This window comes from Mercurialis annua, linkage group LG2, assembly GCF_937616625.2.
Source record: "Mercurialis annua linkage group LG2, ddMerAnnu1.2, whole genome shotgun sequence".
Taxonomy (NCBI): domain Eukaryota; kingdom Viridiplantae; phylum Streptophyta; class Magnoliopsida; order Malpighiales; family Euphorbiaceae; genus Mercurialis; species Mercurialis annua.
The window spans coordinates 52,801,209-52,815,870 of record NC_065571.1 but is presented as its reverse complement, the minus strand read 5'-3'; the positions used below and the strand labels follow the sequence as shown (position 1 = coordinate 52,815,870).

Below are 14,662 nucleotides of genomic sequence, written 5' to 3'. Positions count from 1 at the left end.
GGACCACTAACCGATTTAAGAGAATTAGCGATGAAAATATTTGTCGCTAAAAATCTAAATACGCCGCTCATTTTTTAAAAATAAAATCACTAAACCTAATCCATCGACGGTTGGACCAGAAACCGATGGTCTCACCGGTTCAGCCATCAGTTCGGTTTTTACTATAAAATAGAACCCTAAGTGAGTGGAGTGGAGCCGAATTAGATGTTAAAGTAATTATGTTCAGCTTGTTACATAATCGAGAGATTCATATTTGGCTTGAGCTCTAATTGCCAAATTTAAACTTGATTTAGTTATATTTTATAATATTTTATATTCGGCACAGATTCAGTTTGTATACAAGTTAGGTGAAGCTAGTACTTAAATGATAAATTAAAATGGGTTCGATTTCAAACCGTTTAACATCTAAATAAACAAACTCAAATTTAAATTTCAACTTGTTTTATCTTTAGTTCATTTAGGGGCAAAACGTGCCTGAATATATATCGTTTTGTTTGGAGCTCGATTTATTTTGAACTCAACTTGTTTAGTACCAAAAGAAACAAAATATATATAAGCTAAAATTAAATTAATACAAACCTATTAAAAAATTAAAAATGTTAGATCATAAAGTTGAACATGTTTTACAATGGCAACACAAATTTTAAATTTTGTCAATGCGAGACACGGACTATCAAAATCTTGTAATTTAGAATATTGAGCAATTTAAGATACAAAATAGACGACGATGACGTGGACAACATAATATACACTATTTCGGCATCCACGTCAATATTATTTTTATCAAAGAATTATTTGATGTTTCAAAATGTAATAATTCGTGTCTAACATCTTCAAGATTTAAAATTTTTGTTTTAATTAAAAAACACGCTAAAGTTTATTTTTTAAAATTAACTAAAAATAATAGTGCAAACCAACCAAGTTCGCAAACGCATATACTAATTCAATCGTTGTCCACAATTATATAATTTTATTTAAATTGAAAAATATAAATATCGTTATTAAAATTATATTGAATTTTTTACATATGTATTTATAAATATATAAATAATTTTTAAGAAAATAATATAATTTTAATTAAAATAAATAACTAAAATTTTATAAAAAGCTTTTCAAAAAAATTAATTGAAAATAATGTTTATCAAATTAACTATAATAATTAATATTATGAGCTAATAATCAATCTCAATTACGAGTCATTTCACGAATGTATATACAAGCGAGTTCACAAATCCTCAATTGGTTCAAATATAAAGCAATTCATAAGCTTTTAGTCGAATTTATATATAAATCAGCTCGCAAGCTCATATATAAGTTATCTATAATCATAAACGAGCCAAACAAGCATCGCCAAAGTCGAGCTCGTCTCATTTAAATACGCGGACAAACGTTAGAATTCAAACTCATTCATCTAGAATAACGAATGAGTTCGAGCATCGAGCTGAAATTAAACCGTTGGGTTCATTAACAATTTTACCATGGTGTTTACTATTTATGTTCTAGGGATGGGCTTTGATCGACTCGGTTCAATTTGGTGTCTGCATTGTGCTCAAGGAGAAAAGAGTAAAATAAAAGTGACAATGATTGGACAGAAAAATATAAAGCCACTTAAAGCGGCTGTCTTACTATATGTAAGGCAGTTTGTCCCGGGTGATACAGACAGAGAAAACGGCTGTAACAACCAACAGATTATTTTTCCTTCTGAGAAATTGCAATATCCACCGTTCATTTGTTTCGCCGGTCATATAATATCATATCGTTCCCAAACTGTCCAAGTCTTTTGATATTAGGTCTTTCTAATTCTTAAACTTAAATTTATGTTTTACATTTGATTTTTTTAAAGGCTTTATCAATTTACTTTTTTCAAGTATTTGTTTTTATCACTAGACATGCTATTTTTTAAAGAAATTCATTATAGTTGATTTAATTCAATTTTAAAAAGTTAACATAAATATATATATTAAATACAATAACTAATAGTTTTTATTACTTTTTCCGAAAAGATAATATTTTTTTATTACCAGAACTAAGTAAGTGCACGTTAAATATTAATTTTTAAGTAATAGTAAATTACTATAAATAAATAAATTATATATTTTAGATAGTTTATGTAAGTAAAATCCTTTGGAACTATTGAAAATATAAAATAACATGCCAGAATAATAATTTCAGATGTATTAACTTATTTAAAATATAACAAATTTACCAATTTACCAAACTAAAAGAAACAGATATAACAGAAAGTAAGTAAACAAAATTAAAGAGTTAATTGGCAATTTGCCCTCTCAACTTATAACCAATGAGCAATTAACACATAAAATAATTTTGTGGGTAAATTAGTCATGACTTTGATATTTATTTGCAATTAATCTCATTTGGGCAAATTAGTTTACAAGTTGAGGGGGTAAATTGCCAATTTAGGGAACAATTAGCTTACAAGTTAAGAGGGCAAATTTCCAAAATGGGATTAATTGCATAATCAACAAGTTCGTGACTAATTTGCCCACAAAGTTAATGTATGTGTTAATTATCCATTGCTTACAAGTTGAAGGGGCAAATTGCCATTTAAGTCCAAAATTAAATTTAAAAAGAATCTGAGGGGTGTAGCCAGAAATTTAAATGTGATAAATCACTGCCGCCTGAACCGGTCAGATGTACCTGAAGAGATAAAAAAACGAACACAGAAGGTCAGACAAAATACCGGTGGGGGACACCGGCAATTCGCTCCGACGATCTATTCAGTATTTTATGAGGAAGAAGAAGAAAAGAAAAAAGAAGAGAAAAGAAAGAGTGTATAGTAAGAAAGAAATACCTTTTAGGGTTTGTCCATAAGGTGGTTTATATAGGTTTATCTGGTACACGTATTCCGCAGTGGATTACTGCTCTTCTTTGGTCCCCACATAATCAGTTAGCTGATGTGGCACATTCTCGTTACGTCTCGCTTATCGAGTAAAATATGCGATACATAGAACCATCTATATGTCAGATTCTGTTTAGAGTTTGTTACGAGAAAAGTTCAGCTCGGTGTGGGAGCAGTGTGCCGAGCTCTGTTTTGACTTTGACCGTGGTGTCTTTCCCCGAGATGATCCTGTTACGATTCGGCCTTCAGTGTGATCTCCGTTTTTGGCAAGTCGGTCATAGTGATCGTTTGGTGCCGGATCCCCATATACGCTTGACCGGGTGAGGTCCGATGTAGATGAGGCTGTTTTACCGTCTTTGTATTACTGGTCCCGTTATCATTAAGTGAGGCAAAATATGATATTTTTTTATGTAGTACATAAATTAAAAATTTATTACAATTAAGAGAAACAAGGTGTTATATTTTCCTATGTACTGTCTAAAATTTGTAAAAAATTATAGGTATTAATTGTTTTTTTTTTAATTAAGAGACCCTCTTGTGGCCTATGTGGCTCCGCCACAGAGATCAAGCATTTCCAATTATTAAAAAGAAAAAGAAAAATCATAAGTCAGTTAATGAATTAGATATAAATTTAGGGAGTTGGTAGTAATTATTCTTCATTTGTGGTCGAGAATTTGAGTTATTTTGTTTTATATTAAATTCTATATATTTAATTATATATAACCTGATATTAAATATTTAATGTACAGTCGCCTATATATAATCCTCCATTATGCCTATTTTTAGTATTTTATATCACAAATTAGCTAAATTGTTATTGAAACGGTCAAAAAGTTCAAAATTTTAATTCATTTAAAGTCAGCTGCATTAGTGAAACGAAAAAGACCAATAAATAAATAAAAAATGTCCATTTTAAAAATCATATGAATTAGCTTGTAAATTATTTAAAACTGTATATGTATATATTTTCGACAGAAAGTCCATGCTTTTAGAATTGACGCTTGATTAAGAATAATAGTAATGACTAATGACAATTGTCAAGTAATTCTATTCATTAAAATTGAATTTAACAAAAAGGGCAAAGACTGCTGCTAACGCACTCGAACATCCTTAACTAAATAACGTCGGGGCCATTAATCTTGGCTCTTCAAGAAGCCGCTTGATAAACCATGATTTAACGTGTTTTGTTAAGAATATTTTGATTTAATTGTTATGCGATTACGTAAATTATGGTTTAATTATACCCTGATTCGTTGAGTTTATTAACTTTCTTTAGGAACAAGCAATTGAATAATGGAGAGCCGAATGAATCGAAATTGCAGTAGAATTCGTCATTTCAGAGTCGACTTTACCTACCGGCCGGACCTGACTTGCAGAACCGGCCAAGGAGGCAAATTTTTTGGGGACCCAGCCGGACCTACCAGCCGGACCTGCCCAGTAGAACCGTCTGGAGGTCCGGTCAACTTACTGCCGGGACAGAAACTCAGCCGGACCTGTAGCCTGACCTGCCCAGTAGATCCGGTCAGCAGGTCCGGTTGTCAGCGTGTTTTAGTCCGTTTTTGAAGGTTTTCTATTGAGACTTGGAGACTATAAAAGGCAAAAAGAGGAGCTGAGCTAGGGTTCGATTTTTACACAACTCAGAGACTCTGTAAGCAACCCCAAGGAGGAAAAAGACCGAATTGGCGAGTGGATCAAGGATTCTTAACGATCGAAGGAGGGAATCAACTGACAATTGATCTAACCTGGAATCAAAGAGTTTTTCCTTATTCTCTACTCAATGAACTCTTTTAATTCTGTTTTTGCTTTCCAATCTCAGATTATGTGTAGCTAAACTTTTACATTAGAGCTAGGGATGTAGTTTAATTATGAGATTCATTGTTATTTTATGGATTGAAGTTTTATATTAGCAAGAGATTGTTTAATATCGTGTTCTCAGTAATTAATTCTTGTGTTTATCGTTGTTTGATTGTTTGGCCGTCAATTGAACTTTATCTAGAATTTATGTGAAGTATCGAGAGATGAAACATAAATTCTGATCTAGAATTAATTCGCATAACTACCGTAGGATAGAGATATACCTACGGATTTGTGTATGACATATAGGTTGTAATCCTTCACCATTCGATTAAATTAGGGTTTGGATTGAGAAATTAAACTCACTTTAATTGAATAGGCTTTCTTGATTCGAGAGAATACTAAAGCAATTTTGAATACCGTCATTGAATCACATCAATTCCATAGATGACAATGTATCTTATAATTAAGTGAAATCCCGAAACTCTAGTGTTCTTCGCCATTAATTTATCTTTACATCTTAGTATTTGTCGTTCTATTTACTTTAGTTAATTAGTTCAAATAAATTACATTCAAATTTTAATTGTCTTAGCTAAAATTAATACGAATAATAGTTAATCCGTTGTCTCTGTGGATACGACCTTGTTTGCTACGATTACATTCTGTATAATTGCAGGAGTTGCATTTTTAGCTATCAAGTTTTTGGCGCCGTTGCCGGGGACAACGTTGTTTTTAATTATTATTTTATTAATTCCAGTCTTTACTTTCAGTCTTATTCTTTCAATTCTCTTTGTCAACTCCAGGATTTGAATGCTATTGAGACGATCAAAAAGTCTTAATAACGAAGAAATACTTGAGCTGAACCCAGAGATTGAACGAACGTGCCGCGCAAATAGAGCAAGAAGAAGACAAAACACAGCTGAAAACATGAACGGATTAGTTAATCCCAATCAAGAGCAAAGGCTACGTGATATTCAAAGGCCAACGGTTACTGCAAACCCGTCTTGTATCCGTTTGAGTGAAGCAGCAAGGAACTATGAGCTCAAAACTTTCCATCTCAATATGCTGCCTCAGTTTAATGGAACGGCTACTGAAGACTCACTAGCCTTTATCAGAGATTTCTATGGTATTGTGCAGACTTTACCGCTGAACAATCTCAATGAGGATGAGCTAAGGACGAGGTGTTTTCCTCATTGTCTGAAAGGAGACGCGAGACAGTGGCTATTGAACCAGCCAGAAGGTGTTTTTCTCACATGGGAGGATGTCTACAATGAATTCATGCTGAGGTTCTACTCACCACAAAAGACCATGGATCTCAGGGCAAAAATTTGCAACTTTGTGCAACGGGATCCAGAATCTTTTCATGAAGCATGGGAAAGGTTTAAACTGCTCTTGACTCAATGCCCTCATCACCAAGTGCCAGAAAATTTGCTGACTCAGTTTTTCTATGATGGCCTGAATGTTAATTGTCAAACACTGGTTGACACAGCTTCTGGAGGTTATTATGGAGATACAACAGCTGCAGAACTCATGAAAACTTATGAAAAGTTAGCGATGAATTCGAGGCAGAAGGCAATCAGAGGGAAAAGAGCAGGAGTATATGAAATCAGTTCTCATTCTGATCTCTCGGCACAAATGGCTGATTTAACCAAGCAAGTCAAGATGCTTGTAGACAGAGATACTTCCAATCGAGAGTCGTGTGCCTTTTGTGGGATGTGTGGACACAATGCAAATGTGTGCGCAATCGTTGAATCGGCACCACCAAACTGTGAGGAAGCCAATTTCATGGGAGCCTTCCAGGGTAGACAAGTCAAGAATGACCCTTTCTCAAACACTTATAACCCTGGATGGCGCAATCACCCAAATTTCTCTTGGAGGGATCAAGGAGCGAATAGGCAAGCACCACCTCCGGGATTTCAGCAACAAAGACAAGTTCCTCCGCCTCAACAACAGAATAATCCGGACAGGAAGCCTTCTGTGGAAGAGATGATATCTCAGTTTTTAGCAACTCAAGATACCACTGTTAAGAAGATGGATGCAAAAATTGACCAGTTGGCACAGTCAAGTCAAGCATCAATTCACAAATTAGAGTTGCAGCTGGGTCAGTTGGCAAGAACTGTTGCTGAACGTGAACAAGGCAAACTCCCTAGTAATACTGAAAATAATCCAAAGGAGGGAGTTATGGCCATCAGTCTCAGGAGCGGGACTCAGGTGGAGACTGGAAGCAAGGGCAAGAAAGTAATTGAGATTGTCGACGAGGGGGACGACAAGGAAGAGAGTGAACACGATGCAAAGCAAGGGAATAATCTTGATAAGGAAGTGGTGGCTGATCCTTCAGTCAAACCTTATGTTCCACCTATTCCATATCCACAAAGGCTGAAGAAGAAAACTACTGACAACAATTTTCAGCACTTTCTTAATGCCTTTAAAAAGATTGAGCTTAATATTCCTATTTTGCAGGCCCTTGCTAAGATGCCTTCCTATGCCAAGTTCTTAAAAGAACTAGTTTCCAACAAGAGCAAGCTAGAGGAGTACGCCACCGTAGCTTTAACTGAAGAATGCAGTGCCATACTTCAAAAGAAGCTACCACCTAAGCTTAAGGACCCATGAAGTTTTTCTATTCCTTGTGTTATTGGTGCTACTACTATCTCTAAATGTTTGTGTGATCTTGGTGCTAGTGTGAATATTATGCCTGCATCCCTTTATAAGAGGCTTGGTATGAAAGAGATGAAGCCCACAACTGTGTCTCTACAATTGGCTTATCGATCGATCAAATATCCTTTAGGCATTGTAGAAGACTTATTTGTGCGAGTGGGCAAGTTTTATTTTCCTGCAGATTTTCTTATTCTAGAAACAGAAGATGAAAATGATTTATCTATGATTTTAGGTAGACCGTTTTTAGCTACAGGAGGTGTGTTGATTGATGTTGTTCAAGGTAAACTTACCTTTAGGATGGGGAGTGAGAAAGAAGAATTTAATATTCTTAAGGCGGTGAAACACCCATCACGTGATGATTCTTGTTTTAGTGTTGATGTGATTGACCATGCTATTTTCCATGTTGCTGAACAGGAATCATTCAAGGAACCATTAGAAGCATGTTTAATTTTGAGTTCGCATGAGAAGGATGAAAATCCTGAAATAGCTGAGTGTGCTATGCGATTAGAAGGTGAAGGTTTCAGGACCTATAGATACAAGCCTCAATATGATGAGCTTAAATGGGAACCAAAACCAAAACCAACAGTTGTAGAACCACCAAAGCTAGAGCTAAAACAGCTACCATCTCATTTGAAATATGCTTTCATTGGGCCTAACGACACATATCCTGTTATTATTTCTTCTGGTCTATCTGATGTGCAGGAAGAGAAGACAATGCGGGTTTTGAGGAATCGAAGCAAGGCGATCGGATGGTCGATTCATGACATTAAAGGGATTAATCCATCGATCTGCATGCATAAGATTCGATTGGAGAAGGAACATCGCCCTAGTGTCCAAGGACAAAGAAGACTCAACCCGAACATGAAGGAGGTTGTGCGGGCTGAAGTGATTAAGCTTCTTGACGCAGGGATCATCTACCCTATCTCTGATAGCGCCTGGGTGAGTCCTGTGCAAGTTGTACCAAAGAAAGGAGGCACAACCGTGGTCAAGAATGACAACAATGAGCTGATTCCGACGAGGATGGTCACCGGTTGGAGAGTATGTATCGATTATCGCAAACTGAACGCGACCACATGTAAGGACCACTTTCCCTTACCTTTCATTGATCAGATGTTAGAGCGTTTAGCTGGGCATCAATTTTATTGCTTTCTAGATGGCTATTCGGGTTACTATCAAGTGCCTATCGATCCTGAACATCAGGAATATACGACATTCACATGTTCGTATGGCACTTTTGCGTATCGCCGAATGCCATTTGGTTTATGTAATGCTCCAGGTACTTTTCAGAGATGCATGATGGCTATATTCTCTGACATGGTAGAAAAGATCATTGAGGTCTTTATGGACGATTTTTCTGTATTTGGCTCTTCCTTTGACGTTTGTTTATCCAATCTAGACAGGGTATTAGAGCGTTGTGAAGAGACCAATTTAGTTCTGAATTGGGAAAAATGCCATTTTATGGTACAAAATGGAATCGTCCTTGGGCATAAAATTTCAGCTGCAGGTATTGAGGTCGACCAAGCGAAAGTGGAGGTAATAGAGAAGTTGCCACCTCCAAACTCAGTGAAGGCAGTAAGGAGTTTTCTGGGTCATGCAGGTTTTTACAGACGGTTCATTAAAGATTTTTCAAAAATTGCTAAACCTCTTTGTGATTTGCTGATCAAAGATGTTACTTTTCACTTTAATGAAAGTTGTCTTATTGCCTATAACACATTAAAGAAAGCTCTTATTTCTGCCCCCATTATTGTTTCCCCTGACTGGTCACTCCCTTTTGAACTAATGTGTGATGCAAGTGACTTTGCTATTGGCGCTGTTTAAGGACAGAGGAAGGATAAAAAGTCACATGTAATATACTATGCGAGCAAGGTTCTCGATAGTGCTCAGATAAATTATGCCACTACTGAGAAGGAATTTTTAGCTGTGGTTTATGCATTTGACAAGTTTCGTTCTTATCTTGTAGGTTCAAAGGTGATAGTGTACACGGATCACTCCGCAATTAAGTATCTCATTTCTAAACAAGATGCTAAGCCACGATTGATTCGATGGGTTCTTCTTTTGCAGGAATTTAATTTCGAAATCCGGGATAAGAAGGGCTCCGAGAATGTTGTAGCTGACCATCTCTCTAGATTGGAAAATGGGAAGCTTAGTAAGGAGGAAACGGTTAATGATGACTTTCCGGATGAACAGTTATGGGCAGCCCAGGAACTTGAGGTACCATGGTTTGCTGATATTGTGAATTATTTGGTATCTAACATTGTTCCACAGGAATTCTCCTACCATCAAAAGAAACGGTTTCTATCTGAGGTGAAATACTACATATGGGAGGAACCGTTACTTTTTCGAAGATGTGCTGACGGAATCATACGACGATGTATACCAGAGGAAGAGATGATCCCAATTCTGCAGGAATGTCATTCTTCTCCTTATGGCGGACATCATAGCGGACTTAAAACGTCGGCGAAAGTGCTACAAAGTGGATTTTATTGGCCAACACTCTTTAAGGATGGAAGGAGCTTCGTATTGGCGTGTGATAAATGTCAGAGGACTGGAAACATTGGCCGGAGAAACGAGATGCCTCAGACAGGCATCCTTGAGGTAGAAATTTTTGATGTATGGGGTATTGATTTTATGGGTCCCTTCCCACCATCTTTTGGAAATCAATACATTCTCGTCGCAGTCGATTATGTTTCAAAATGGGTTGTAGCTGTTGCACTAAAAGATAATACTGCTAGTAGTGTAGTCAAGTTCATTAAGAAACACATCTTTTCCAATTATGGGGTTCCTAGAGTCATGATTAGCGATAACGGTGTCCATTTTCAGAATCATCAATTCAGAAGTCTTATGAATAAATATGGATGCCAACACAAGACTAGTACCCCTTATCACCCACAAACTAGTGGGCAAGTAGAAATATCTAATAGGGAACTTAAGTTAATTCTTGAGAAAACTGTTAGTGCTTCTAGGAAAGATTGGTCTCTTAAGCTTGACGATGCACTATGGGCGTACCGAACAGCGTTTAAGACACCTTTAGGAATGTCACCATATAGGCTAGTGTTCGGTAAACCTTGTCATCTCCCGGTAGAGTTAGAGCACCGTGCTTATTGGACTGTAAAAAAGCTTAATTATGACTTGAAAACTGCCGGAGAAAAGCGTTTGCTACAACTTAGTGAGCTTGATGAGATTAGACGTGATTCTTTTGAGAATGCACGAATTTATAAAGAGCGAACTAAAGCGTGGCATGACAAGCATATCATTCGGAAAGAATTTAAAAGCGGGCAAAAGGTTCTTTTATTTAACTCTCGCTTTAAGTTTTTTCCAGGAAAGTTGAAATCAAGATGGTCCGGACCGTTCATTGTCACTCGAGTATTCCCTCATGGTGCAATCGAGATTGAAGGTAAGGATAACCAGCTCATTAAGGTAAATGGTCAACGACTTAAACCTTATCTTGAAAGTGGGCAAATTGAAAAAGCGTTTTCTGTGCTTTTTGATGCTTGATAGACATCTCACTGAGTCTAGCTAAAGACGTTAAACATAGCGCTAATTGGGAGGCAACCCAGAAAATTTACAATTGCTTTTATTTTATGTTTTGATTTTTTTTATTTTGTTTAATGAATTTCTTTTGTTTAGTTGTTTTTCTTTTGCAGTGTCGTAGCCGACCACAGGTAAGTAGCGTATTGCTCTCCTTTGTGTTTTAATTCAGTTAACTGTAAGTTTGGGCATTTAGCTCGTTTTTTTTATTATTCTGATTTTTTTTTCCCCTTTGACCGGACCTGTGACCGGACCTGCCCAGCAGATCAGGCCACAGGACCGGCTGGTTCACAGAAAGGTCCAGGGAGCAAACCGGACCTGTGACCGGACCTGCCCAGCAGATCCGGCCATAGGTCCGACCCAGCTTCTGCCTGCCCAGCAGGTCGGCCGGATCTCCAGCCGGACCTACCCAGTAGGTCCGGCCGGTAGATCCGGTCACGTAAAATAAATAAAAAAAAAATTTCGAGTTAAGTGTTTAAAACAAGAGCAGCCCGAAAAATTCATTCAGTTTTCCTCCTAAACATCTCCTCTCTTCTTCCATAAGCACTCATCTTCTTCCCCTCACCCTCTAACCTCCATTCTTTTTCATAAATGGCTTCTACTTCATCCAAGACACCCAATACTTAATCAATTTCACTTATCATTACCTCCCATCACCCTTCTTTCACCTTTTCCCAATTGCAAATCCTAAACCCTAATAGCTTAAATCCGAAAATTTGAGAATTTTTTCTCAAATTTGGGACTTTATTTCTCTTGTATTTTGGTTTAGGTGGAGTCTCTCTTTCATTAAGGTATGTTACTTTTTATGGTTGGTAATTATTGTTCTTCATTTAATATATTGTTTAGGCTATTGGGTTGTTTATCACATTGATGCACTAATTTGGATGTATAGGCTGTTTTTGCATGATGTAAAGATTGGGTGTGGGTTGTTTAAGTTTCATCTAGCAATTATTGTACCTAAATTGTGATGTTCGCTTAATCCTTAGCATTAGGTGTTTTGTCAATTTCAAGTATAATTGTTGCTAAATAGTGATTAGAGAAGATGACTTAGTTGTGTGACCCATGTTATTTCATTACAATTGTTATTGTAACTTAGAATAATTTGGGTTGTTCAACTATGATATGCTTTCTAGGAGTAACTATTGAATGATTTTGGTTAACACTCTAATTTGGTGCATTTGTTTAAGACTTTTCCATGAGACATTTGTTTTTCAGCTTAAACGATTGCAGGAACTTTATTGCATTTGAGTAATTACCATTTAAAATTCATATAGTTGAGAAGTTGTGATGGTAGTGTAAGTTATGTTGTACCTAATTGTGTTGGCTTATTTTTAGTTGCTTATACGGTAAATTTTGAACTTAAGGGCTGCTGAATTTTTGGTGTTTGTTTGTTTCATATAGATGCTAATTTTAGAATATTGTTTTACTTTATATTGGCAGCTATGAGCGGTGCTAGAAGCAAGCGTAGTGCAGCGGTCTCACGCGCCGGAGCTACAAAACGCCGTGTCCGTACAGCAGCTACCGCATCTTACGATCAGTCAAAGTTCACTTTAGCTGACAACGCAAAGTGGTATGATCAGAGGAAGGAGAACAATCTCGTGATGGAGAAAGCCATATCACCGCACGTGGATAGATTATTCCACATATCTGACGCTTTCGGAGTTCTTGGTTGGGAGAAATTGGTTCAGTTGCAACATCCTTGCTACCCGGCTTTGGTTAAAGAGTTTTATGCCAACACCACCGATAAAGAGTCAAGTAGCAATACGAGGATCTTTACTGAGGTTCGCGGAGTGGAAATCGACATAGAAGCTGCTCACATTTCTGAGATTTTGGGCATTCCTGAGCATGGAGAGGTATTTTCTGTTCTTCATCACACTGTGGAATGTGAGACAGCTTGGTCAGTTAATGAGGCCGTGGATCGGCTAGGTTTGCAATGGAAATCCGCGAGAGGGAAATCACTACTTTATGCTAAGTATTTGACCATTCGGCAGCGATTGATCGCCTACTTACTGAGTTTCAATGTCATGCCGCGAGCTGGAGGGTACAATGAGGTTAGACACACTGATGTCTATTTTATGGATAAAATGATCAATGGGTTAGGAAATTTATCAGGAGTCCAGCTTGGACAATTGATAATTCAAGGCATCCGTGATGTTCTCCGCTCTGATAAGCAAGATAAGGCCTTTGTGTTTCCTGTTATCATTAGCATGATTATTGCTTATTACATGGAAGTTTTTCCTGCGGGAGTGCAATTCATCGCGGTACCACAACTAAATTGTGAATCCTTGTACTACATGGGCTTTCGAAGACATGAAGGCGTTTGGAGGAATTTACAGCTCAACCCGCTTCCACAAGGAGCGCAGCCAGACCCCAAAAGAGTTAGTTGTTTGGAAGGCGATGAACCGGCTGCCCCGGGAAATCAAGATGAAGCGGCTCACACTGTGTTTCCACCACCTAATATTCCAGCGCCCGCAGCCACTTCTTCTCGTCCTAAGCGATCCTTACTACAGAAGATTTTGCGGATTTGTAGGAATGTCGAAAAGGATGTGGCGTCCATCAAGGAACAACTTCAGCGGAACACTGAAACCATCGAGAAGACAAATTCCGATGTTGCACTGATTCGAGCTCGACTTGAGGCACAAGATGCCCGCCCAACTCAGGAGCAGCCCTCTACCTCTACTTGATTCGGCTACTGTTTGTTTTTCTTTTTCTTTTTCTTTTCCTTCTTTATTTTTATTTTTGGTTCATTAGTTAGTTTTTATTTTGTTTTGTTTTTGACTTCTATCCTGTGGTCTGTAATAGTCTGACGTATTCACTCTGTTTGTGCAATTTTTGTTTATGACATTGGTGGACTTCTTCTTCCTTTATTTAGTTGCCGCATTCAGGAACTCTCGCCGTTAAGACGCCAAGTCAGGGGAGTTTTCTGTTTTCTAGTTGCTTGAATTTAATTTTTGTTATGTGCATTTTGAGGGCAATCTGCAATTAAGTGTGGGGGAAGAGTAATTTTGGCATTGTTCTTTTGTTTAATCTTTTTAGTTCGTTTTTAGCTTGTCCTTCGAACCGTTTTAGCTGAACGTTCTGTGATGAGTTGATTACCTTTGAATTATCACTAGAGTCAAGTGACCAAATAGCACTTACTGAATTGTTTGACATTCATCAACTTAGGTTATTTTTTGTTTATGATTATAGCTTGTGCGATGATTTAATGACATTTTTAGTGCGTATTGAAAGCTAAAAGTTTATTTATTTCATTAACCTTTGTAAATCTTTTAAACTTTAATGTGAACCGGAAGTAGATGAGAATGAGTGTTGGTATGAATTATAGTTGCTTCAAAGAGGTGAGATAGAGCGTAAAACGCACTCACCAGAGAAAGAAAAAAAAAAAATTCTTTTTGATCACTCGGAATTAAAAGAAATTACTATTCCGCTAATTTTGACTCTATGAACATGAATTTTTATATTTTTAGTGGTCAAGATTATGAATAGGGCTTAAAGCCACTTGAAATTGTGATTTGGCAAAGTACACCGTTGATGTTTTCTAGTTGATGTATTTTCGGTGGAGAAGCTAGATGACGTTTCAAGTAGATAGAGTGTTCAATTCAAAAGAAAATAAGAGTGGGATGGAGCGTAAAACGCACCCACTAAAGAGATGGAGCGTAAAACGCACTCAAAGAAAAAAAAATAGAGCAAGCAACTTTCTTCATACTTTTACTCATGAATTTTCGATTTGTGGTTCATATTTCAGTTTACTAGATTTGCTTAGTTTAATTATTTGAATAAATAAAGGCTTGAGATATTTTCTATACTGTTTTTGTAGGTCATCTA

At 36.9% G+C, this 14,662-nt stretch overlaps 1 pseudogene; it reads left to right on the top strand.

Moving 5' to 3' along the window:
- The first annotated feature begins 5,464 nt into the window (after positions 1–5,464).
- LOC126668717 (uncharacterized) lies at positions 5,465–13,521 on the top strand (annotated as a pseudogene).
- The last annotated feature ends 1,141 nt before the right edge of the window (positions 13,522–14,662 follow it).